This window comes from Heterodontus francisci, chromosome 10 (assembly GCF_036365525.1).
Source record: "Heterodontus francisci isolate sHetFra1 chromosome 10, sHetFra1.hap1, whole genome shotgun sequence".
NCBI classification, from domain to species: Eukaryota; Metazoa; Chordata; class Chondrichthyes; order Heterodontiformes; family Heterodontidae; genus Heterodontus; species Heterodontus francisci.
In genome coordinates this window covers 48,678,571-48,705,230 of record NC_090380.1, presented here as the reverse complement: position 1 = coordinate 48,705,230, position 26,660 = coordinate 48,678,571, and the positions used below count along the sequence as shown (strand labels likewise).

Below are 26,660 nucleotides of genomic sequence, written 5' to 3'. Positions count from 1 at the left end.
CAAATAGACTGGTATTGAGTCAGCGCACAAATCAAATAACGCCTCGTACCATTAAACCACCTTTGGTTAAGACATACAGTAAGAGCAGTTACTGTGTGCTGAATCACTGACCAAGTATCGTAACTTCATAGCTGACATTCACTGCACATGTCTCACCACTTTATTCAGGATACAAACAAAAAAACCTCTATTTTGCATGAGTAAAAATGCTCTCTGCCAGGCTGTTGCCTTCCTGTTCAGCATTTTATTAATGGTAGAGCCTAACTGGAGCATCTGAACCAAGTTCTGATCTTTATTCCTTTGTTGCTGCCTGCTATTTTAGTTTTAACCATCAATTAACCCTCATTCAGTCCAACAGGGAAGCTACTCATGTCATGTCCAATCTTCAAGGTATGTACAATGTCTAAAAAAGCAACACCTTGAGGGAAAGGGAAAAACCCTTCAAAATCATTTGCAAAACAAATGTAGATTAATATACAAATGGTAATTTCTCTCAATTTACTTTTACATTTTTCTGTACATAACAAGGCGAGTGGTACTGGTGCTGAGGAATGGAACTCCCCATTTCACACACAAAAACATTCCCAGGTCAGGTTATAGCACAGCCAGGTGCACAGTGAAGCTCCCCCTCAACATCTCCAACAACCTACCTCAGTCCTAGATTTGACAGTCTTCTCTACCAGTGAAAAACACTTCTTACATCAGTGATCCTCCAGCCTCTGAGCGAGACTGCCAACTGCTGCCAAATTAGGCTCATTCCCAATAGGAACTGGGCTGAGACTGCTCAAATCCATAGGATTCTCACAACTCGTAGAAGAAACTTTCATCCCTTTAGTCTGAGTTGAATTTGGACAGAAGTGCCTGAAGGAGGGCCAGTGTGGAGCCGAGTGCACCAAGTTCCATCTTTCAACCTCATTTTAATGACAAAAGCTCAAATTCAAAACCAGTACTGTCCTTTCAATATACATTAGGAATCCCAATGTTCTTCTCCAGTAACCCAAAAGCATTACAGATGCAGTGATATAAAGTCAGGCAGGCAGAAACTGCTGGGTGTTTTTTCTGCCGTTAATTAAAAAGTATTAATAGGATAGTTTACATGCATTCTCTTTAAGGTCTCCTAAAGGGAGGACTTTAATGATAGTGAAATCATCAGCTACATTATATCAGGGAGTCTTACAAAGAAGAATTAAATATTTCATCCAGACATTACATTATGCACACAATTAGAGACAGGGAGATAAAAGGAATGGTAGCAGCAGTCCCGATAAGAATTACCAGCAAAAGGACTTGGTGGATGCTCTCTGTGCTGATTCCAAAACTTGAACTCCCTCTACAAGCCATTAGAGCAATAGTTATTCTCTAACTAAGACACACATAAAAAGGTCCCAGATATCATGATGCACTTGTCTGAATTTATACTGGAACTTATTGATTCAGCATACTTCACATATTGTAAATTGATATGTATACAATGATCTAATATTGATATCACCAGAATCTAGGAATAAGTAATAAAAGAGTGAACAAACCTACAGATGAAAGTCATGACAACACTACTGGGAAAGCGAGCTGTCTATTTCTTTTGATTAAATAGCCATCTGTCTTCAGCAGACATTTTCTCAGACCTACCAATTTACTAATTTCAAGTCAGTGCAAGACCTGCAACTGAATGAAGCAGTCAATTTCAACATTATGATCCCAGTCTTATGGCAGTTGTAGGTTTGTTGATGTTGTATCTGCATCAGGCACCTTCAAGAGAAGGTGCTTATACCCCATTGCCTGAAAGGGTGATGAAAGCAGATTCAATTGTAACTTTCAAAAGGAAATTCAATATATACTTGGAGAAGGAAAAATTTGCAGGATTATGGAGAAAGCGCCAGAGTGTGACTAATTGGATAGCTCTTTCAAAGAGCTGGCAAAGGTAATATGGGCTGAATGGCTGCATCATTCTAATATAAATGAACCATACTTGAATATTTGAGAAATACACCAAAATTCATTTCTGTAAAGGAGATGGATCAATTTTTATTTTTAAAAAAGCCTTACAATACAGTGACTAGCCTCTTGATCTGAGCTACAACTTCGAAGGCTGGGTGCTAGGGAAAAAAGGTAGTCTCAGCAGTCCTTTACTTGCCTCCACCCCCCCCCCCCCCCCACCACCACCTTATAAGGCTGCTGAATGCCTTTAATAAAATAGTTTCCAGCAGCCTTCACTAAGGCGGGAAGAAATGATCATGTTTAAGCAACTCAAACACTTGTGAAAAGTACAGCCTGCTCAAGAAGCCATCCATTACACCAAATAGAAAATGTTAATACGAGAGTTTTCCCCTCAAATTCCACTAGGAATTTCATTTTTAAATTATCAGTGCTTCACATTTTCCCTTTTAGGTTAATGATTGAAGTTCTTGTACTCAAGTCAGCAGAATTCAAAAACTGCCCATCTTAACACCTATTTGATACGGTCAAGTGTGATCATAGTACAACTTGGATGTAAAAGGAGCTGCACCAATATTGCACAAACTTTAACATGCACTTCTTGGCTTCATAACTACATGTAAAAATGAACAGCAGAAGGTTGCTAATTTTGCTTTTTTGGAAGATTTCACTACAAGTATTGTGCAATGTGCGCGTGCAGGTTTTCAGGTGCAATGATTAATATGTTTGTTAAACACATACAAATATACAGCTTCCATCAGCATCATGCATGACCCATATCCAGCTAGATAAGGCCTCACTAACTACATAATTTTCATAACAAAATGCTGGAAATATTCAGATCAGGTAGCATCTGTGGAGAGAAAAACAAGAGTTAACGTTTCAGACCTCTGACCTTTCATCAGAACAGAGGCAAACTGAAACATTAACTGTTTCTCTTTCCACAGACGCCGGCTGATTGGCTCAGTATTTTCTGTTTTTATTCCAGATTTCCAGCACCTGCAGTATTTCACTTCTGACTTAATTTTTATAGATGGGATCAAGTAGTTGCATACACAACTACGCTGCACACTACTGAAGCTAAATCTCAGCTTTATGGATATTGTTTCACAGTTCTTCCATTTCTATATAATCTAAAATCTAATTATAAAATAGGTTTTAAACCATAAAGTGGAAGAAAGAACACGTTCTATTGTACTAGTCAGTCAAGGAAGACTTGCATTTATATGGTACCTTTCACAACCTCAAGACGTCTTAAAGCGCTTTAAAGCCAATTCAGTACTTTTGAAGTGTAGTCACAATTATAGGAAACATAGCAGTCAATTAACACACAGCAAGCTCCCACAAACAGCAATGTGATGACCAGATAGTCTGTTTCTGTGATGTTGATTGAGGGATAAATATTGGTCAGGACACTGGGAATAACTCCCCTACTCTTCTTCATTTTAATGCCATGGAATCTTTTACATCCACCTGAGACAGCAGACGGAGTCACCAGGTTTCAACAAAGTAGGAAGGTACATATGGAAGAGGAGAACCTGGTTGGAAGTAAACTGTTAGTTCTCACTATGGATAGTATGTTTTCATGATTTTTCTGTAATCCAATCCCCTTTCAATGAGATTAATTTAATCATCATGTTATTTGTCTGGACATACTTTAAGCACAGATGTCTACAGTAAATTGGAAGAAAAAAATAAGTCAAACCGTCTGGTGCCATAAGGGATAGTCTGAACTGCCCAAACTTAGCCCTGAAGTCATCATATCAATTAGGATCACTTTTGGAAGCCTATCCAATGTCTTGAAACTATTCAGGTACAAATGTGTTTCCTTTTATCTGCACATGACAACATTGAACAGTAGGGAAATTAAACACTCTTGGTGTGGCAGTGTCAATACAAATTGATATTCAAATTCCTCGTGCTGTAACTGATTGCAAACCAGACCTAAACAACGAAGGTTCAGGGCATGAAAAACACACAGCAACACCTATGAAGCAGCATATAAATTATACAAACTATTAATTAGTATCTAGAATAAAAATATCATAACTGGCTCTCTCCACACCTGGAAGTATGTTGGCACCAGAACTGATTTTATTTTGCTAGTAATTAACTGTCAATCTTAAAATGACAATGCACATGAATGGAACAACTACATCTACTAAACTAACATGCAATTAGATCAATAATGCCAGCCTATATCACCATCCTGTACATACAAATATATAAGTACAGCATCTCTTGCAGTAACACTCAACTTTTAACATTCATAGATTTTCTAGATTTAAGAGCCAGCCTCTCCATCATTAATAGTCTTGTAGTTTGATACTGTGCAACATTTTGCCATCACAAATTATTTTGGCTCATTTCCACTAGTAAAAATTCACACTAAAATTAAGTTTACTTGAAGCTTATTATTGCCAATTAAGCATCAAGACTGCACTGGCACGAACTTGCATCAGCACCCAAAACAGGGTTAGACTTGGGCAACTAAAGCTGAACTTGGCACTTCCCGAATATACACAAAAAAATCAAAGAGCAATTCAATTGTAACAAATTGACAAATCAACCAAGTTTACACGGACACAGCCGACAGTGACGACTTAAAATCTTCTACCAAAAATCTTAGCTTTTTCAAAACGTATGACCATAATTGAGTGATGCCTCCCAATAATGTCAACAGATCGGTGACACACCGAGCAAGCACAGCAACAGCAATTGTGTGTGGGTTGTGGGAGGAAGGAAGGAAGGAAGGGGGTGGATGGGGGTGGATGGGGGTGAGCGGTAGTACTACAGAGACGTATTCCCCCTCTCTGAAGTGGGACTATGGGCAAGAGGAGGAGGGGAAGCAGCAGAAAATGCCTCCAGGTTTATAGACAGGCCCGGGGGTGGTTAGAGATGTTGACTCCGACCCCAGCCCCAATCCCTGTACAGACACACAAACTGAGATTAAGCCACAAGCTTCCCCTCCCTTCCATCCACTTACCGCCTTTCATTCCTCCCAGACTCTCATTCCTCTCAGCGGGCGGGTGGGCGCTGTGCTGGCTCCCCCTCCCCTGGGTAGCTCAATCTACCCCAGGACACCCCCGAGCCCCCCGCCACTCTCCCTCTACTCTCCCTGCCGGCTCCGCCGCCTCTCTCTCTAACTTATTAAAAGGCCGGAGCCAAAACACAATATGGCGGCCGCGGAGGCCAGGTCTCGCGAGATTTCCTCCCCACCGGGCGCAACAGGCAACACTTCCGGTCTCTGCCGCTCATTGCTCAGTGCTGCCACCTACAGCCTGCTCACACAAAGCTGCAGCTCCACCTGTGCCTGGAAGATAGCAACGTTGGAAGCTATTTGGATAGAAGTTCACTGCAGAAGGAATAATGGGACTTTTCAAGAGCCACTCATTGTCCTCAGTCATCACAAGAAGCACTCATGCAATTTGCTTGTGTTTTAATTTGAGCTGTTTTAATACAAGTCATTGTTAAATTCCATTTGGTTGCATTGATTTCCATACGCTGTCTTTCTTTGCAACCTGAATCTCACTGCAGCTATGTCTTTTACTTGAACATTTGAACATCTAATCTAATTAATACATATAAACTTCTTAAAAGGTTTGACAGGGTAGACTAATCTAATCTAATTTGATTGTGTAAACTTATAAATGATAATATAAACAAATTATAAAAATAAAGTTCAACAAAAAGAATGCAAAATCAAATTTGCCAGAAGTACAACTTGCTGCAATAGTTTCATTCTTGTTTTGCTTTTTACTTCAGGAAAGGAGGATTCCCAAAATAGATTTTTAGAAATTTTTTCTCTTCTTTGGCCTCCTTGTCTCGGGAGACAATGGGTAAGCGCCTAGAGGTGGTCAGTGGTTTGTGGAGCAGTGCCTGGAGTGGTTATAAAGGCCAGTTCTAGAGTGACAGACTCTTCCACAGGCGCTGCAGATAAAATTGGTTGTCGAGGCTGTTACACAGTTGGCTCTCTCCTTGCACTTCTGTCTTTTTTCCTGCCAACTGCTAAGTCTCTTCGACTTGCCACTCTTTAGCCCCGCCTTTATGGCTGTCCGCCAGCTCTGGCGATCACTGGCAACTGACTTCCGCGACTTGTGATCAATGTCACAGGACTTCATGTCGCGTTTGCAGACGTCTTTAAAGCGGAGGTATGGACGGCCAGTGGGTCTGATACCAGTGGCAAGCTCGCTGTACAATGTGTCTTTAGGGATCCTGCCATCTTCCATGCGGCTCACATGGCCAAGCCATCTCAAGCGCCGCTGGCTCAGTAGAATGTATATGCTGGGGATGTTGGCCACATCGAGGACTTCTGCGTTGGAGATATGGTCCTGCCACCTGATGCCATTTTTAGAAATTACTGTAGCAATAATGTAGCATTGTGATCCTGGTAAAGTGAAAATAAAATTATTTTACAATGTATTGCTGAAAACTGATGGAGAATTAAGTTTATGATGGTATCATCAATCATGGTTGCAATAAAAAAAACTCCTAAGTTTATAACCTATCTTAATATTCGAAAATGCCTTGGCAAAAACTATACCACAATAGGTGCAATGAAAAGCTCTGCAGTACAGTACAAGCAGTTTATTTTCCTTTTCAATAGGCAGGATTTTTTTTCAAGATGCATTCATCAGTATGGGTCCTCCAATGAAATGTTTTCTTATTCATTGGACAGCTCAAAGTATCAATTCTCACGGCCAAGTAATTACCTGCTGGGACATTTAAATATATTTTGGACATTATGTTGCTACACAAAGATTCTTCGCGTATGCTTGAAGGCAGAAATAGTCTCAGGCCAATAGTGAAGCCAATGGCTTTTCGGAATATAAAAGCAAATGGGTCAAACTTCAGAGGATATTTTGGACTTCTAAATTAAAACAACTATTATTTTCCCATACGTGCTGCCAATCAGGCACCATACCATTTTGTAGTTGGTATACCATCCTATAAAGGTGCCAAATTTTGTTTTGGGCATGGCTATGAGCTGCATCAATATAGACTTCTTTTTCACACGGCACCTTACACAACATCCTGGGGGTTACCATTGACCAGAAACTGAACTGGATAAGCCACATAAATACTGTGACTGCAAGAGCAGGTCAGAGGCTGGAAATTCTGCAGCAAGTAACTCACCTCCTGACTCGCCAAAGCCTGTTCCCCATCTACAAGGCACAAGTCAGGAATGTGATGGAATACTCTCCACCTGCCTAGATGAGTGCAGCTCCAACAACCCACAGGAAGCTGGACACCATCAGTACCAGAATTACTCTGGATGGGGGACTTCAATGTCTATCACCAAGAGCGGCTGGGTAGCACCATTACTGACCGAACTGGCCGATTCCTAAAGGATATAGCTGTTAGACTGGGTCTGTGGCAGGTGGTAAGGCAACCAACAAGAGGGAAAAACCAACTTGGCCTCGTCCTTACCAATCTACCTGTCGCAGATGCATCTGTCCATGACAGTATTGGTAGAAGTGACTACCCGCACAGTCCTTGTGGAGACAAAGTCCCGTCTTCACATTGAGGGTACCCTCCATTGTGTTGTGTGGCACAACCACCATGCTAAATGGGATAGATTTTGAACAGATCTAGCAACTCAAAACTGGGCATCCATGAGGCTCTGTGGACCATGTCCAGCAGCAGAATTGTATTCAACTGCAATCTGTAACCTCATGGCCCGAAAAATCCCACTCTAACATTACCATCAAACCGGGGGATCAACCCTGGTTCCATGAAGAGTGCAGGAGAGCATGTCAGGAGCAGCACCAGGCATACCTAAAAATGATGTGGCAACAACACAAGACTACATGCATGTCAAACAGCGGAAGCGGCATGTGATAGACAGAAAAAAGTGATCCCACAACTAAGGGATTGTATCTGAGCTCTGCAATCCTGCCACATCCAGTCGTAAATGGTCGTGGACAATTAAATCACTAACAGGTGGAGGAGGCTCCACAAATATCCCTGTCCTCGATGCCCATCACACCAGTGCGAAACACAAGGCTGAAGCATTTGCAACCATTTTTATCCAGAAGTGCCAAGTGGATGATTCATCTTGGCCTGTTCCTGAGGTCCCCAGATGCCAGTCTTCAACCAATCCATTTCATTCCACATGATATCAAGAAACAGCTGAAGGCACTGGACACTGCAAGGTCTATGGGACATGACAACATTCCGGCAACAGTACTTGTACAATGCACAAGTCAGGAGTGTGATGGAATACTCTCCACTTGCCTGGATGAGTGCAGCTCCAACAACACTCAAAAAGCTCAACACCATCCAGGACTAAGCAGCCCACTTGATTGGTATCCCATCCAAGACCTTCAACATTTACTCCCTCCAACCCCGATGCACAGTGGCAGCAGTGTGTACCATCTACAAGATGCACTGCAGAAACTCAGCAAGACTCCTTCAACAGCACCTTCCAAACCCGCGCCCTCTACCACCTAGAAGGACAAAGGCAGCAGATGCATGGGAACATAACCACCTGCAAGATCCCCTCCAAGTCACACACCATCCTGACTTGGAACTATATCGCTGTTCCTTCATAGTCGCTGGATCAAAATCCTAAAACTCCCTTCCTAATAGCACTGTTGGTGGAAATACACCCCAAGTACGGCAGCAGTTCAAGAAGGCATCTCACCACCACCTTCTCAAGGGCAATTAGAGATTGGCAATAAATGCTGGCCTAGCCAGCAACGTATACATCCCATGAAAGAATTAAAACAAATCAAGGCAAAGCAGCCCACTTGATTGGCACCCCATCCACAAACATTCATTCCCTCCACCACCAACACAGAGTGGCAGCAGTGTGTACCTTCTACTAGATGCACTGCAGAAATGCACCAAAGCTCCTTAGACAGCACCTTCCAAACCCATGACCTCTACCACCTAGAAGAACAAGGGAAGCAAGCACATGGGAACATCACCATCTGCATGTTCCCCTCCAAGCCACACACCACCCTGACTTGGAACTATATCGCCATTCCTTTGTTGTCACTGGGTCAAAATCCTGGAACTCCCTCCCTAACAGCACTGTGGGTGTACCTGCACCAGATGGAGTGCAGCGGTTCAAGAATGCAGCTGACCATCACTTTCTCAAGGGCAATTAGGGATCATAGATGGGCAACAAATGCTGGCCTTGCCAATGCCATCCACATCCCATGAAAGAATAAACATAAAGAAATGATGAAGAGCTGCATTTATTTATATCATGGCAAAATGAAATTGTAAGACAAATTTATTTTTGCTGTGATTTGAATGGAGTAAAATCTTATGCTGAGAGTTGGCTGCAGTTCTCATAGCTTTTTCCTATTCATTCATGGGATGTGAGAACCGCTGGCAAGACCAATTATTTTGTTTCAAATTGTACTCAGTTGCAGTGGTGGCAGTCAGCAGTAGCTTCCTTTCAGTCAGTGCAGCTCCCCTTCAAGAGGAACAGCCTGGCTTTAAGAGATAGAGGCTAGCTGGAACATGTGCTAGACTCGCATGTTGTTAGGCTCCCTGTTAAGTGTTCAGCAGAGCCAACAGCATGGATGCTGCTCACTGAACACTACAATCATGGAAATGAGGAGGCAGCACAATGTTATGTGCTGCCTGCCTCAATGGGAGCGGGCACGAGCAGACCGCAAATCATGACATCAGTGCTCGAAAACAGGAGCAGACAAATTTTCAGCCCATAAAGTCTAAACTTAGCTTTTGGCTAGATTTTACCAAATGTTTAAATGTCATTCCTGAATTTGAATCCATAGTACAAATGTTAAAGTAATTTAGAACATAGAATCATAGAATGGTTACGGCATAAAAGGAGGCCATTCGATTCATTGTGTCTGTGCCAGCTCTCTGCAAGAGCAATTCAGCTAGTTCCACTTCCCCGCGTTTTCCCTGTGGTCCTGCAAATGTTTTCCCTTACATCAGCAGAAACAGACCCCAATGAACATGGTTCAATCCTGGATGTTATTAACAGGAGAATCCAACCACGGTAGTTACTTGTGAACTCGCTGGTGTGTCAGCAGGTGGGATGACTGAGTGAATCCCTTCTCACATTCGGAGCAGGTGAATGTCTGCTCCCCAGTGTAAGTGAACTGGTGTTCAGTGAGGTGGTCTGATCGCCTGAACTCAGTCCTGCAGTGAGAGCACCTGAACGGTCTCTCGTCAGTGTGAATACATTGATGGGATATCAGGTCTCTGGAACTTTTATAGCAATTCCCAGTGTGAACATTTAAAAGGTCTCTCCCCAGTGTGAACTCACTGGTGTGACAGCAGTTTGGATGACTGAGTGAATTCCTTCCCCCACTCGGAGCAGGTGAACAGCCTCTCCCCAGTGTGAACTTGCTGGTGTGTCAGAAAGTTGGATGACTGAGCAAATCTCTTCCCACACTCGGAGCAGGCGAATAGCCTCTCCCCAGTGTGAATATGCTGGTGTTCAGTGAGATCAGATGATTGCCTGAATCCAAACTTGCAGTGAGAGCACTTGAACGGGTCTCTCGTCAGTGTGAACATGTCGATGGGACATCAGTTCCCTGGAACATTTACAGCAATTCCCACAGTCTGGACATTTAAAAGGGCTCTCGTCAATGTGAATTCACTGGTGTGTCAGCAGGTGGGATGAAATAATGAAATAGTACAGTTTCTCCCCACTACGAATGGCACTTTTTCCTTCCATGTTCAAAATCCTATGATATTCAGGTTACGATAAATTGGTTGACATAACACTAACACCGTAGGAACACTGCAGGAGCAAAACCTGGCGTACCTAAAAATGAGGTGGTAACCTGATGAAGCTACAACACAGGACTACATTCATGATAAACAACGGAAGAAGCATGCGATTGACAGAGCTAAGCAATCCCTCAATAGATCAAAGCTCTGCAGTCCTGCCTCATTCTGTCGTGAACAGTAATGGGCAATTAAACAACTATCAGAAGGTGGAGAATCCATGAACATCCCCATCCTCAATGATGGGGTAGCCCAGCACATCAGTGCAAAAGACAAGGCTGAAGCCATCATATTTGCAACCATCTTCAGTCAGAAGTGCTGAGTGGATGATCCATCTCCACCTCCTCCTGTGGTCCCCAGCATCACTGATGCCAGTCTTCAGTTAATCTGATTCACTCCATGTGGTATCATGAAATGGCTGAAGGCATTGGATACTGCAAAGGCTACGGGCCCAGACGACATACTGACTGTCGTCCTGAAGACTTGTGCTTCAGAACTAGCTGCGCCCCAGCCAAGCTGTTCCAGTACAGTTATAACACTGGCATCTACCGACAAATGGAAAATAGCCTGGTAAGTCCTGTCCACAAAAGGCAGGACAAATCCAATCTGGCCAATTACTGCCCTATCAGTTTATTCTCGATTATCAGCAAAGTGATGGAAGATGTAATTGACAGTGCTATCAAGCAGCACTTACACAGCAATAACCTGCTCACCGATGCTCACGCTGTGTTCCACCAGGGCCACTCAGCTCTTGACCTCATCACAGTATCATGAAGACCCCACCTGCCAAGAATGAGGCATATGAATTTCGTCATATGAAACATTAATTTTAAATTGTTGCTGGACTGAAGAGATGAATTGTTTAAAGAGATCAGCAGTGGCTGGAAATATATGCATATTAAGAGACAGTTTCCTGGAGAGACAATAGAACGGCTCCCTGATCCAAGGAACCCAAATGGATTTGAGCACCAGACATTGAATGTGGAACAAGCCAGCATTCCATTTTCCCCTCCGCACCACCCCCCCCCCCCCGCCCCCCACCGCCCCCTACCCACCCCACCATTGCGGGTGTCTACTATGATGAAAGGAATGCACAAAAACACAGGGGAGTTTGTTAAAAAAACAACTAGTCACATGACTAACCTGCTAGACCAGCTTTGGTTTTAAACTGCTCACAGAACAGTTTGGGTCAGACTGCAACTGAACTTGAAGAAAGCGCATCTCTCCTGCCTGGCTCTCTCTCTTATGAATTTTCAGATCCACTGAAGACACTTAAACCTTAAGAGAGAAGACTCCTACATTGAAACAAGTTTGAAAGCGTCCACTGGGCCCCAACGAAATGGCAAGAGTTACCTGCAATCAAAGACTCTACATCAAACTCAAAGGACTGTAAATAAACCACAGCTATTGCTTCAAACTTTTCCCCTATAATTTTTCTACTTTTCTGTCTCCATCTGCGTGTGTGTTTATCGCATATGTATGTTAGCGTAGTCACGTCGCGTATTCGTAGTAGTTTTAACCAAATTAGAGTTCTAAGGTTAATAAACTTCCACCTTTTTTGTCTAAATCAAAGAAAACCTGTCTGGTTGATTTCTTTGCCTTACAATTGGAGAGCATTGAGCAAGGATTCACTGAGGGGGAGTTAAAAACACAGTGTTTTAAAAATTAAACCCTGTTTCGGTTAAACCAGGCAAAGGCTGAGAGGGAACCCCAAGATCCCTTTCTCACCTGGTCGTAACAACAGCCTTGGTCCAAACATAGACGAAAGAGCTGAATTCCAGAGGTGAGGTGAGAGTGACTGCCCTTGACATCAAGGCAGCATTTGACCAAGTGTGACATTATGGAGCCCGAGTAAAATTGAAGTCAATGGGAATCAGGAGGAAAATTCTCCATTGATTGGAGTCATACCTAGCACAAAGGAAGGTGGTTGTGGCTGTTGGTGGCCGATCATGTCAGCCCCAGGACATCGCCACAGGAGTTCCTCAGAATAGTGTCCCAGGCCAAATCATCTTCAGTTGTTTCATCAGTGACCTTCCCTATATCATAAGCTCAGAAGTGGGTATGTTCGCAACTCGTCAGATACTGAAGGAATCAGTGCCCGCATGCAGCAAAACCTGGACAACATCCAGGCTTGGGCTGATATGTGGCAAGTAACATTTGCACCATACAAGTGCCAGGCAATAACCATCTCCAACAAGAGAAAATCTAACCATCTCCCCTTGACATTCAATGGAATTACCATTGGCAAATCTCCCACCATCAACTTCCTGGGGAGTATCATTGACCTGAAACTGAACTGGACCAGCCACTTAAATACTCTGGCTGCAAGAGCAGGTTAGAGGCTGGGAATTCTGTGGTGAGTAACTCACCTCCTGGCTCCTCAAAGCCTGTCCACCATCTACAAGGCACAAGTCAGGAGTGTGATGGATTACTCTCCACTTGCCTGGATGAGTGCAGCTCCAACAACACTCAAGAAGCTCAACCCCATCCAGGACAAAGCAGTTAGTTTGATCAGCACTTTAAACAGTCACTCCCTCCATCACCGACACACAGTGGCAGCAGTGTGTACCATTTACAAGAAGCACTGTAGCAACTCGCCAAGCCTCCTTCGACAGTACCTTCCAAATCCACAGCCTCTAACATCTAGAAGGACAAGAGCAGCAGACACATGTGAACACCAACACCTGCAAATTCCCCTCCAAGCCACACACCATCCTGACTTGGAACTATATTGCCGTTCCTTGCTGGTCAGATTCCTGGAACTCCCTCCCTAATAGCATTGTGTGTCTACCTACACCACATGGATTGCAGCGGCACAGAAAGGCAGCTCACAAATAAAAAAAACCTCTAACAGCAGGAACTTCTTCAAAGAGATACAAGTGGATGAAGAGTAACTGAAGTTTAAGCCTACAGCACGAAATGGTGGGTACGCTCAGTGCACTAGAAGCCAGAGGCCCGAGACTCCACTGAATAATTTTGGTTAGCTTCAGGTGTCTCTCAGGCCCCCTAAGGCATTACATTGGTTCCCTCTGGACCAATTAGAGCCATCTGCAACAATGACAGAGGCATTCACATAGGCCCTGGGTGAAAGACTTAAGGTGGATGGGGGGAGCACAGGCTGACAGTAATGCTATGGAGTCAGGAGGAGCAGTTCTACTCCTCTTGGTTCCACATTCAGTTGAGTTAAAAAGAAAAAAAAATGCTTTTGTGTTTGTGGCCTTTAATGATTCTTAAAGGAACCACTGGTTAGGCCACAGAAAGAATGGGAAATTCTGAGCACAGGCCTGGAGAGGGCAGTAGCAAATGCAAACAGCCTAATGCCGGTTTAGGGCATCCAACAGTGATGCCTGAATATCGTTCGAGCCAGTAGGATGTCAGACATATTTTAGACACCAATGGGGCATGGGACATAGTCATGTGAAATTGGAACTTTCCACTCCCATTTGGTGCCAAGAAACAGTTGGCAAGTCGTCGGATGCTGTGGGCCCTGTTGCCGCTGGCCCCATGATGCAGAGAACTATCTCCTCCATAGGGCTCAGGAGATGCAGGCCTCTGCTCTTCTTTTGTGTGCCGTCTTGTCCTTCAAGAATGTCAGTGATTATGTTACACTGTGTTTGGGTGAAATGCCAGCCAAAGCTGAATAGCTGAAGATATGTGGAGGCACTGAGAGGTGGATGTGAGGCTGGCAGCACTGGTAGGTGGGAGCCTCCGCCAACTGGGGAGATCGTCCAGTAATACATAGAAATAATAATATATACGAGGCAACCTCCCAATGAGGTTGGGAGGGGCGGCCACTTCTCGGTGAGTAATCTATGGCTCACGGAGAGCACCCGGAGGAAAACAACCCACCTCCCTGAACCCTCTTCCCCTTGCATTCATTGCCCACTCTCCTTCCCCACCACCCCCCCCCCCCCCCCACATCTCCAGGGCCTGCTGGACTGGCCTTGACGACCCCAATTCATTTACCTGGTGTCCAGGTCTCCAGCGCTGGGCCTGGTTACAAGGCCTTCTGTAGTACAGGCAGTGGCCACATCTCCTCGTGGCACTGCTGATACTACTGAGCTGCCAGCCTTCTGATTGGCTGGCAGCTCTTGGAGGCGGGATCCCAGCGTCGGGCTGTTAATTGCTCGGGTGCCGTTAAATCGAGCTGGGGTTCTCCGAATGGCCAAGGCATGTTTCCCACTGCCTTTTTGGCTTGGTGCCGAGAACGCCACCATCTCCACTCCATCCAGTCCATTGTGTAACAGAATGGAGATGCTTGAGGATCATTCTAAGTTGGTCCTTGGAACTTATCATAATTCCATCAAGCTGCCGGTACCAATTGAGAGACTTGACACATGTCGTCATTCAAGGCCTTACCAGTTTCATCCTATGCCAAGGCCCACAAATAAGTCCAGAGAAGATTTGGAGTTGGAAATGGGAGTCTGCAGTTGCTTGATGGAGCCAAGAGGAACACTCCTGCCCCTTCCAACTCCATACAAAGTTCCATCGCCTCTTTTGAATGGCTTCAAAAGTCTCTTTAAAAACTGCTCTTTGGGTTCCCCAAGATGCACAAAATACTAATTGGAGCTTGCACAGCACAAGCTTCGACTTTAACCAAATTTAGGAACTTGGTTCAGAAATGGGTGCAGGAATCTCATTTCAATATTGAATTAAGGCCAATGCTCATTTCAGGCATAAGGTTACCTAAAAAAAGCCCTGACTGATTTAGCAGTGGCCCAAACACCGGCTTTTGCTCTGCTGAATTGGTTATCATTGTGCCCATTTTACATCCATAATTGGATGCAACAACATTGAATTTATGCCCCAGTGTCTTTCTATTATGTGTTTACTCCCATCCCTCAGTTCCTTGTTTTTCTGCCAAAATGTATTATCACGTACCTAACTACATTATATTACATCCGCTACCTGTATGCTCACTCCCCTAACTTATCTATCGTTCCCTGAAGCCGCTGACAGTCTTGCTCACTGTTTGATAATCCTCCTACTTTTGCAAAACCAAGGAAGCAATGCAGAGTCCTGGCGGGACCAGGTTCCACCTCACTTTTCAGTTTCCCTATTGGAAATCCAAGGGGTTTCTACCTGGGCGATATGTGCAAACGAAGAATACTCGGGACAAGCTGAATTTCTCTGTAGGATATTACTGCGCAACATGATTACCAAACTGTAAAACTCTCAGCAAACAAATCTTTTTATAGTCACTTTGTCTAAATACATAGAAGTTCTAAACAGAAACAAACCATTCATCTCAGCAGTCCATATCCTCCAGGTCAGCAAATGGTCCTAATCGCACTTACTGGCCCTGTTCCAATACCACTTTATCTCTTTTTCCTTCATCCACCTCTCCAATCTAACCTTGAATGTTGATGTCTTTACTGAAATCTATGAAATCATTTGAAGTAATTTTTACCTTCACTGCTTGTCTGGTAAACTGGCAGAGTTGATCACCAGTCTATTACTGAACCTGGACGATTTTCATCCCTGGCGATCCCTTCCCTTGGTCTCAAGTTAAGGTGAAAGAATTGAACCTCTCTCCTCACTCGTTTAGTGATTCTTTTAAATTAATGATTCCTCAGCACTGACTCCCCAGTCACCGGAAAATCTATTGCAACTCACCCTCTCAAGTCCTCTTCGTGATTTAAAAGATGTTTATTAAATCTCCTCTTGGTTTTCTCTGCTCCAGTGGAAAGAGTCTAAATAGCCCAAGACTCTCCTAATAACTATAATTTCTTATCCCTGGTATCAGCCTAGTCAGCTAATGCTGAATACCCACTATGACCTTAATAACCTTTAATCCCCTAAACTGCAAACAGTACTCTAACTTTGACATAATCATTGCCTTGTACAAACATGCATTACTAACCTTTTTATATGGATATGACTGACTACTTATGAAATTTCTTCTTTAACTGAACTGTCATAAGTGCCATAACATTATAAATATCAACAAATAAAAGCTAACATCATATGAGCTGGCAATGCTGAAAATTAATAACTAGAATCAAGGATTATAGGGTTGGGCCAAAGATTATTCAAGGCACTGGACTTCAGGGGTGTTGGGTGAACAGCGCTTCTTAACAATTTGCATTTTAGACATTAAACACTGCTTTTGTATTATAAATTCTGCCAAAACCACAAAAAACTATTTGAAAAATGCTTTGACTTGAGTCAGTAGGCACTGATATAGTCCAACTATGGCTTGCTGTGCTGGTAGTATATGAAATTTTAAAATGAAGAAAAACGACTGCTACTTAAATTAATTAATTTCACCCAATAAATGTTTGCTTAATTTGCTCAATGGAACTAATATAGCAGCCCTTTGTTAAACTGATCTTTATCAGAAGTGAAATAACATACAATAATTTCAAAACATTCTGGTTTAATTCTTTTTCTAAATTTAGAATGATGCAGACGATCAAATATACACATCATTATGCGATTTTTAAAAATTATATCTGCAAACAATTATTCTTCCAAAGTAATTTCTGTAGAACAGGCAATAATATATTTGAAGCAATTTTTTAATTGTTGTGTATACACCAGAAATTTGGGGAAGATTTTCTTGTGAATTACCATCAAGCACCAGGGTTGGTAAGAAAGGAGGCCTACCACTGAAACCAGGCCCCAGTAGAGATTTCTCTGCAGCCCTCATCAGCCAATGGCAGCCACATAGCCGACCTTGCCACATGGAAATGCCAGTGAAACAGGAGGGGTTTCCTTCACCATTCCACTTTCCTTCAGTACTATCACTTTCCTGTCCCAGAAAACTGTAGGGGATTGTGGAAACCATCACTGTAGGAATGTGAAGAGCTGCAAGTATACTTGGTATTTTATACGCATTTGTACTTGAGAAGGAAATTAGACCAGGAATATTCCAGTGCAAAATTTAAAAACATTGGCGACCTTCAAAAAGTATTACATTTCCACGTGAAATTCCCTTGTACTCTGCTACGAGGAAGAGGGTGATGAGCATCAGGAGGATAAGTAAAGGGGACCGGGCTAATCTGGCAGCATCAATGTTGTCTCGCCCTGAGAGGCAATATCCGCACCAGAAAGCTTTTAGACAAAGGCAGACTTCCCTGAGTTTGTCTGAAGTCAGTGCCCCAGAGGCTGTGCTTTCCCCTGAGATAACAGCCCCGATATTTACAGGGCAGGATTTTCAAGCGGAGGGAAAGAGTTCTGTTCGGGAAACCCGGAAGACTAGATTTCCCTAAGGGCTGTGGAATCCACAGTGTGCGTGGGTTTTTTCAACATGATAGCTGCCCAGAAGCCAGCCTGATTGATATATTTGGCTCCCTGTTGGACAGGGGGATGCTCCAGTTGAGGCTGCAGCCCAGGAGCAGGTAAGTTTGTTCTGCTGGGTAGAGACTGTGAGGTAAGGTGGATACAGAGTGGCATATAAGGTCAGAGGGTGCTCATGGTGGGGCGGAATCAGATGGGGGGCAGAAATTGGAGGGGGGGGGTTGATCAGGGTCTGTGATCATGGGAGGGGGGCATCCAATTATTGGGGGGGGGGTGGTGTTGGCGAACATGTGGGGGTCTGATCATGGGGGGAGGGGTTGGTGATATCCATGGGGGTCTGACCATGGGGAAAAAAGTAGGTTAGCTTGGGGGGGCTGGCTGGTGAAGATCTCCAGCTCCTCCTTGCCCAGAAGCTATGCTGGAAAGGTGCTTATCTCTTCAATCCAGCAGTCCTTACCTCCCTTTATCTGCCGGGTTTCCCAAGGCCTGGAAAACCTTGCTGGGCAGCTTTAAATTTAAAATGGAGTTAAAATCTGAAGCATGCAGCCTCATTAAAATATTTGAGTGATCAATCTGCCTCCTGGGTTGGTCCTGGATTGATTGCCCACCCCATCCTGCCTCCATTAAAATTGGAAGTGAGTGGGTTTGAAGTGAGTTGGGTTCGGGGTTGAGAGTTTTGAACTTTTTGCATCTCACCTGACCCAAATCCACCCACTTTGAAGGTTTAAAATTGCCCTCCGTTTTGTCAACTGAATTGCAGCATGTTTGAACCAGAAAGACAATCCTTTTGGTGGCTGTAAAAGATATACCTGCTTTGATTTTTTTTTTCATTTTACAACAGTGATTACACTTCCAAGGTACTTCATTGGCTGTCATGTGCTTTAGGATGCCCTGAGTTCATGAAAACACTCCCACAGGGGATGCTGAGACCAAGTGGGCCCACATCAGAGACGCCATCTATGAGTCAGCTTTGACCACCTACGGCAAAAGTGCGAAGAGAAATGCAGACTGGTTTCAATCTCATAATGAAGAGCTGGAACCTGTCATAGCCGCTAAGCGCATTGCACTTTTGAACTACAAGAAAGCCCCCAGCGATTTAACATCCGCAGCACTTAAAGCAGCCAGAAGTACTGCACAAAGAACAGCTAGGCGTTGCGCAAACGACTACTGGCAACACCTATGCAGTCATATTCAGCTGGCCTCAGACACCGGAAACATCAGAGGAATGTATGATGGCATGAAGAGAGCTCTTGGGCCAACCATCAAGAAGATCACCCCCCTCAAATCTAAATCGGGGGACATAATCACTGACCAACGCAAACAGATGGATCGCTGGGTTGAGCACTACCTAGAACTGTACTCCAGGGAGAATGCTGTCACTGAGACTGCCCTCAATGCAGCCCAGCCTCTACCAGTCATGGATGAGCTGGACATACAGCCAACCAAATCGGAACTCAGTGATGCCATTGATTCCCTAGCCAGCGGAAAAGCCCCTGGGAAGGACAGCATTACCCCTGAAATAATCAAGAGTGCCAAGCCTGCTATACTCTCAGCACTACATGAACTGCTATGCCTGTGCTGGGACGAGGGAGCAGTACCCCAGGACATGCGCGATGCCAACATCATCACCCTCTATAAAAACAAAGGTGACCGCGGTGACTGCAACAACTACCGTGGAATCTCCCTGCTCAGCATAGTGGGGAAAGTCTTTGCTCGAGTCGCTCTGAACAGGCTCCAGAAGCTGGCCGAGCGCGTCTACCCTGAGGCACAGTGTGGCTTTCGTGCAGAGAGATCGACTATTGACATGCTGTTCTCCCTTCGTCAGATACAGGAGAAATGCCGTGAACAACAGATGCCCCTCTACATTGCTTTCATTGATCTCACCAAAGCCTTTGACCTCGTCAGCAGACGTGGTCTCTTCAGACTACTAGAAAAGATCGGATGTCCACCAAAGCTACTAAGTATCATCACCTCATTCCATGACAATATGAAAGGCACAATTCAACATGGTGGCTCCTCATCAGAGCCCTTTCCTATCCTGAGTGGTGTGAAACAGGGCTGTGTTCTCGCACCCACACTTTTTGGGATTTTCTTCTCCCTGCTGCTTTCACATGCGTTCAAATCCTCTGAAGAAGGAATTTTCCTCCACACAAGATCAGGGGGCAGGTTGTTCAACCTTGCCCGTCTAAGAGCGAAGTCCAAAGTACGGAAAGTCCTCATCAGAGAACTCCTCTTTGCTGACGATGCTGCTTTAACATCTCACACTGAAGAATGCCTGCAGAGTCTCATCGACAGGTTTGCGTCTGCCTGCAATGAATTTGGCCTAACCATCAGCCTCAAGAAAACGAACATCATGGGGCAGGATGTCAGAAATGCTCCATCCATCAATATTGGCGACCACGCTCTGGAAGTGGTTCAAGAGTTCACCTACCTAGGCTCAACTATCACCAGTAACCTGTCTCTAGATGCAGAAATCAACAAGCGCATGGGTAAGGCTTCCACTGCTATGTCCAGACTGGCCAAGAGAGTGTGGGAAAATGGCGCACTGACACGGAACACAAAAGTCCGAGTGTATCAGGCCTGTGTCCTCAGTACCTTGCTCTACGGCAGCGAGGCCTGGACAACGTATGCCAGCCAAGAGCGACGTCTCAATTCATTCCATCTTCCCTGCCTTCGGAGAATACTTGGCATCAGGTGGCAGGACTATATCTCCAACACAGAAGTCCTTGAAGCGGCCAACACCCCCAGCTTATACACACTACTGAGTCAGCGGCGCTTGAGATGGCTTGGCCATGTGAGCCGCATGGAAGATGGCAGGATCCCCAAAGACACATTGTACAGCGAGCTCGCCACTGGTATCAGACCCACCGGCCGTCCATGTCTCCGTTATAAAGACGTCTGCAAACGCGACATGAAATCGTGTGACATTGATCACAAGTCGTGGGAGTGAGTTGCCAGCATTCGCCAGAGCTGGCGGGCAGCCATAAAGACAGGGCTAAATTGTGGCGAGTCGAAGAGACTTAGTAGTTGGCAGGAAAAAAGACAGAGGCGCAAGGGGAGAGCCAACTGTGCAACAGCCCCAACAAACAAATTTCTCTGCAGCACCTGTGGAAGAGCCTGTCACTCCAGAATTGGCCTTTATAGCCACTCCAGGCGCTGCTTCACAAACCACTGACCACCTCCAGGCGCGTATCCATTGTCTCTCGAGATAAGGAGGCCCAAAAGAAAAAAGAAAGAAGAGTTCATGAAAGGCACTATAGAAATGTATGTTCTTACTTCTTACTATGGTATCTTCCCAGGCTGCTTTGGAACACATTAGCCATATGAGCCAGTCTGTAGCAAACCGCCATATTAAACAGGTGACAGGTGCTCTGTTCAGGGGGACAGTGCAGTTCGTATTGTTTCTTGTGTTATGACCTCAGTGAGACTGTTAACGTTAAGACACAAAATATGAACTCCCGAGACCAGTTTAAAGAATTACACAAGATTTCACATTTTAAGACTTTTATTAGCGATAGTTGCCTGGTATGGAGGGAAGGTCTTACGAGGAAAGGCTGAGGGACTTGAGGTTGTTTTCGTTGGAGAGAAGGAGGAGGAGAGGTGACTTAATAGAGACATATAAGATAATCAGAGGGTTAGATAGGGTGGATAGTGAGAGTCTTTTTCCTCGGATGGTCATGGCAAACACGAGGGGACATAGCTTTAAGTTGAGGGGTGATAGATATAGGACAGATGTCAGAGGTAGTTTCTTTACTCAGAGAGTAGTAGGGGCGTGGAACGCCCTGCCTGCAACAGTAGTAGACTCGCCAACTTTAAGGGCATTTAAGTGGTCATTGGATAGACATATGGATGAAAATGGAATAGTGTAGGTCAGATGGTTTCACAGGTCGGCGCAACATCGAGGGCCGAAGGGCCTGTACTGCACTGTAATGTTCTAATTCTAATTCTAATTATTATAACAACTAAACTAAACTAAAAGAAATCTCCATTAACAAAACAGCACTTTGTAAGTAGCTGATACGCCAAATTACAGAGAAAGGTAGTTTCTTTACTTATTAAAACACTTGAAAGCCTCGCACCACAATTACACATTACACAGTACTCTTGATGATGAAATCTTTGCAGCAAAAAGTCCCAAACTCCTCCCTGTTGCAATGGGTTGGATCTTCCAGACTTTTCTCAAAGTCAATGCCCTCTTTGTTCACTTCTCTGAACACTTTAGGCCTGGTCTTGCTTGAATAGGTCAATGCCTGGTGATTCTGCTTGTCTGTTACTTCTCCGCAACCTCAAATTTCAAAACAGGTTCAAGTTTTTGCAACCTTTTACTGCATCAGTCTTCTGAGAGCAGGTGTTCCCCCTCTCTCTCCTCTCTAAGGCTGCTACCAATGGTCTTCTTCCTCAAGGCCTGCCTACCTTCTGAAAATCTGTTGAATTTGTCTGGAATCAAAAGTCAATAGCCAATTGTCCTTTTCTAATATGCAAATTCCACAAGTCTGGCTACAGCAGAGCCACCCGGGCTTTCCATTGTTTCCAGGTGTTAGCAACTGCCATTCATTTGAATTCCCAATCACTGTCTCCTTGTTTACGATCGGAAAGTTTGGGAAGGTGAAACTCATTGTTTTTCAGGTGTTATACCCCTGCAGTCTCTGTTTTTCAAAAAGATATTTGATCTGGGTTCATTATTACCCTGGTAACCAAGATCCCTGTCTTGTCTTTAAGCAGAGTTGATGTGAGGTCACCTGACTTCTCTGACTCCATCTTAAGCTATGTTAAAAATCACAGTTTTAAAACATGCTCCAAAGTCCAGGGTTCATAATGTATGAAATTGATGGCAAATTATTGACCTGGTTAGAAAATTCATTGAGCAGAGTTGGGCTAATGGGAAGCTACTCTAACTGGCAGGATGACTAGTCCCATAAGCATCTGTGTTAGAGCCTCAACTATTCATCATATTTATTAATATTCTAGGTTATGCTATAGAAAGCCACCTATCCAAGTTTGCCTATAGGTCATGGTAAGGGGATGTTTTTCAGACTGGAAGATGGTAGACATTGGTGTTATCCAAGAGTCAGTGCAGGGACCACTGATTTTTTTGATATATAAATAATTTGGATATTGGAATACAGAGTAAAATTTCAAAATTTGCTGAAGATACCAAACTTGGAGATGTGGCAAACAGTGAGGATGATACGAATCGACTGCAACAGGACATAGATAAGCTGGCAGAATGGGCAGACAAATGGCAGATGTAATTTAACACAGAAAAATGTCGGATGATGCATTTTGGCAGAAGGGATAGGGAGAGGCAATGTAGACATAATGGCACAGTTCTAAAGAGTGTGCAAGGACAGAGGGACTTGGGGGTTCAGGTGCATAGATCTTTAAAGGTGGTGGAACATATTGAGAGAGTAGTTAGCAAAGCATATGGGATCTTGGACTTCATTAATAGAGTTATTGAGTACAAAAGCAGGGAAGTTATGCTGAACCTTTGGTCAAGAAAACATGCTACAGCAAAAGAGGATTTTTAATTTATCTGTTGGAAACCTACATTAAATTACATTTTTAAAAAGGAGCTGGGATCCTACAGTTGACTTTTAAAACAGCTGGCAACCAAGATGGCCACCACAATTTGCATTGAAATACCTCACATTCCAGGACATCAAATCGGAGATGCATGACTAATGAGGTTGCATCCAGGACAATGCTTCATGAATTTGGAAACAATTAACAGCTTTGTTTCTAATGGCAAAACATTCAAAGCCATTGTAGAACATTAACAGTGGAGTCATACCTCCAGGGGGCGAACATTGAAACAATGAGACTCAAGAGAGAGATTGAAAATACCTAGACTTGAATCTAACTAACTTTCAAATGAGGACACTGGAGAATAATGTAACTGCCACCCACCCCCCACCTCCCCATCTGTGAAAAAATAACAGTCTTTTGCAAAAGGACAAGCTCCTGAGACTTTGAAGCAGAAAAGATTTGGGTGCTAACCAAACCAGACCCCCAGTGGGGCTGTGCGTGTCTCTCTGTATCTCTAGAAAACATCTCAAGTTTGAAACCTGTCTGCGACTGTGGAATCCCCAAGTCAATCATTGCTACTGATGAAGAACCTGGGGAGGAAAGCCACCCAAAACTCTGTCTCCAAGATAAACCTAAAAAAGGTGGGTCAACCACAAAGTGCACTTCTACCACCCAAAGACTTCAAGATCACGACTTCAACCAGAAGACAACAGAATTACCCAACCCCACAGACTGTATATTAATTTTTAATCACTCTAAACTCTGTTTGTGTGTGTGGTTCTCATATGCGTGTGGGAGTGAAAGTGTAATGTAGTTTTATTATTTTATTTAGATCAGGTTTAGTTTTTTTTTAAGTACAATAAATTCACCTCATCTCTTAATCTCAAGAAAATCTGCCCTATTGTTTCTTTTATGATGACAACAAAGGAAAAAGGTAGAACACTCACTGAAGTGGTAAGCACATCCACTGTTTTAAAAAGCAATAAACTGTTGTGATCAAACAAGGAGAAGGACAAGACTGGCTCTCAAATAGCCCAGATCTCAAATAGCCCGGCTCTCAAATAGTCTGGACTGCAAATAGCTCAGATCTCAAATAGCATAGACAGCAAATTGCCCGAATCTCAAATTGTCTGCATCCCAAATAGCCTAGATCACAAATAGTCTGGATCCCAAATAGCCCAGATCTCAAATAGTATAGACAGCAAATTGCCCGAATCTCAAATAGTCTGCATCCCAAATAGCCCAGATCTCAAATAGCCTGGACTACAAATCACCCGGATCTCAAATAGTCTGGATCCCAAATAGCCTGGATCTCAAATAGTCTGGATCCAAATAGCTCAGATCTCAAATAGTCTGGATTGCAAATCACCAAGATCTCAAATAGTCTGGACTGCAAATAGCCCAGAACACAAATAGTCTGGATCCCAAATAGCCCAGATCTCAAATAATCTGGATTGCAAATCGCCAAGATCTCAAATAGCCCTGATCTCAAATAGCCCAGACCTCAAATAGCCCGACTGCAAATAGCCCGGACCGCAAATAGCCCGGACTGCAAATAGCCTGGACCGCAAATAGCGCGGACTGCAAATAGCCTGGATCTCAAATAGTCTGGACTGCAATTAGTCCGTATCTCAAATCGCCCCGATTGCAAAAGGTCTGGACTGCAAATAGCCCAGATCTCAAGTAGCCCGGATCGCAAATAGTCCGGACTGCAATTAGCCCAGATCACAAATAGCCCGGAACACAAAATGTCTGAACTGCAAATAGTCCGGATCTCAAATAGCCAGGATCTCAAATTGATGACATCAGGAGGGTTTGTTGCTCAGTGCCTGCCCAAAAGCTAATTCCCCCCAGTTACCACGGTCTGTGTGTTTCTGCCAGGGTTTCAAAATGATACCTGCTTCTTTAAACCACTGATCTATACACTGCAAGACCATTGCATTTTCTTCCCCTTCAGAGATTGTCAGAGATTTCAGAGTGGGGTGCTGCTGAAGTGATTTATGACATCAACTCCTTGTAGGGACTAAACCAAATCAGGAGCACATCCCCACGAATCTCGTTTAATCAAGTTCAAACCAGACAAATTCTCAGACATTTATTTGGGTCCAAAGAATTGCACGAGCTTTCCCTCAAAGAAAGAAAACCAACACAGCATGTTACCATCTTTCGGATAGCCTATTCCTAATATTTTTATGGCTAAGTCATAATATCCCAAATATTATAAGGGTCTGGAAAACTCTCTTCAATACGTATCTCTCCACTTCAAGAGACACAGAGAGGGGGTTCTTGTAGTTGTATACAGAATAATACATGAGATGATTTATTAAATTTATATATTTATTAAAGAATTTAACATGTAATAAACTTCTTAAGTGGATGATTATATCACAATATCAAATATTGCTGAGTGATGTAACACATATTCTTATTTCTAACATAGAATCCAAAAGTTTAATCTTGCTAATGTTACAGCAAAATAGGTGGTTGGAGAATTGAGGGAAAGTGGGGATGTGGTAGGGAATATGGGGTTAATGTAGGATTAGTATAAATGTGTGGTTGTTGGTCGGCACAGATTCGGTGGGCCCAAGGGTCTGTTTCAGTGCTGTATCTCTCTATGACTATGACTATATCCAGAATATCCATCAAATTTTAAAGTAAACTTGTACCTTAAATCCCCGAATAAGGCATGGAATGAGAAGTGTTGTTGAGGATTCAACACCCCTAAGTGTTGGCTTCAGAACCTTGTATTTTTATACTACTTTTAAGGTGTCATATGACTTTTGCATTAGATGTGACCTTTCTGTGTTCCTTTTAAAATCTTTAATTTAATGTTTTACTGGAATTTGAAGTTGTGAGCTTTTATCTGGTCAAAATGTTCATAGTTGTATTTACTTGACCTCTCTTGTTCCTGAGTACATTCCATTTACTGTTAATTGCCCTTTCCATGGTATCTACAGCAACCTCCAGGGCCTACCTGTCTGAACAACAACCCCATAAACCCTTTATCTTCCAAGCCCCTGGTAACAGCAATTCTATTCCAGCAGAGACCTTGAAATGTTTAACTCTACCATCTTAAAGGGGAACTTCTGTGAGCTCTGAAAACTAACCATTTATTCAATTGTTAACTCTAAAGGCATAATACACTATTTCCAAATTCTACTTAATCAAGCCTATTATACCTATATTCCTTCACACTGCTGTCAGCCCACCCTGAATATTAAGTAAACTCTGCCCAT

General features: G+C 43.6%; 1 protein-coding gene across 3 annotated transcripts in view; it reads right to left on the bottom strand.

Moving 5' to 3' along the window:
- The window catches only part of tab3 (TGF-beta activated kinase 1 (MAP3K7) binding protein 3), a 111,835-nt gene extending 106,744 nt beyond the window's left edge, over positions 1–5,091 (bottom strand). For 2 of the 3 annotated variants that reach the window (XM_068040564.1, XM_068040566.1), the window contains exon 1: positions 4,922–5,091. The gene's annotated coding sequence lies outside the window, so the exon portion shown is untranslated. The remainder of the gene's footprint in view (positions 1–4,921) is intronic. The other variant, XM_068040565.1, reaches the window with a different exon arrangement.
- Between the last annotated feature and the right edge of the window lie 21,569 nt (positions 5,092–26,660).